Source organism: Arabidopsis lyrata, assembly GCF_000004255.2.
Source record: "Arabidopsis lyrata subsp. lyrata unplaced genomic scaffold ARALYscaffold_6, whole genome shotgun sequence".
NCBI lineage: Eukaryota > Viridiplantae > Streptophyta > Magnoliopsida > Brassicales > Brassicaceae > Arabidopsis > Arabidopsis lyrata.
In genome coordinates, this window is record NW_003302550.1 from 21,082,356 (window position 1) to 21,083,088 (window position 733).

Consider the following 733-nt stretch of genomic DNA (forward strand, 5'->3'; position numbering starts at 1 on the left):
CCATTTATCATAATTGGTATGTAATTAAAAGCATATTCGAGCAAAAAGATTCTCTATATCTCGCCTAATAAGTAAAAGATATTCATGTAATATTCATTCCAATATAATCGTAATTATAAAAGACTCCAAAATATCCTTATTTCTCCTAAAAGCGTGAATCATTCATTAGTTTACCAAATACGAATATATGTTATTTACCGTATCTTATATTTTTTGCTTTTTTCCAAGATTTTCGGAAATCTTGGATCCAAAAACCCTAACAACCTACTACACTATAAATAGAGAACGTCATTATCGTTTCTAACTTATCAAATAATTACTTATATTCGTAACAAACCTCTCATTGTTCCTTTTTGTTTTTCAAACAATGGCACAATCAACTGCTTTCCTTGACGATGTCAAGTCTGCTTGGAGAGGTTTGAGTGCAGGTGCATGTCCTTCGTACCTAGAAAACACTCACGACCAAATTTGGTGAAAATCTACTTATATTTTTAATAACCATCTCTGTTTATGGATGCCAGAAATTAAACTATCGATTCTATATTTTGAATGTATACAGGTTACCAAATGATGGTTTTGCTCTCACAATCTTTGAGAGCAAGTCTAAGCCGGATCTGCAAGTGGATGTAGCAGGACATTTTGTATCTCCAATTCCCTAAGAAGGACATTAAAAAAAATGAGAGATGGTCGAAGTAATATATTTTTCTTCCTTTAACTTTTAAGAAATATGCAA

General features: G+C 31.7%; 1 long non-coding RNA gene across 1 annotated transcript in view; it reads right to left on the reverse strand.

Annotated features, from left to right (window-relative positions):
• Positions 1–165: 165 nt before the first annotated feature.
• LOC110227766 overlaps positions 166–733 on the reverse strand; it is a 1,732-nt gene continuing 1,164 nt past the window's right edge. The window contains exon 2 of the long non-coding RNA XR_002331449.1: positions 166–655. This is a non-coding gene — a long non-coding RNA (uncharacterized LOC110227766). The remainder of the gene's footprint in view (positions 656–733) is intronic.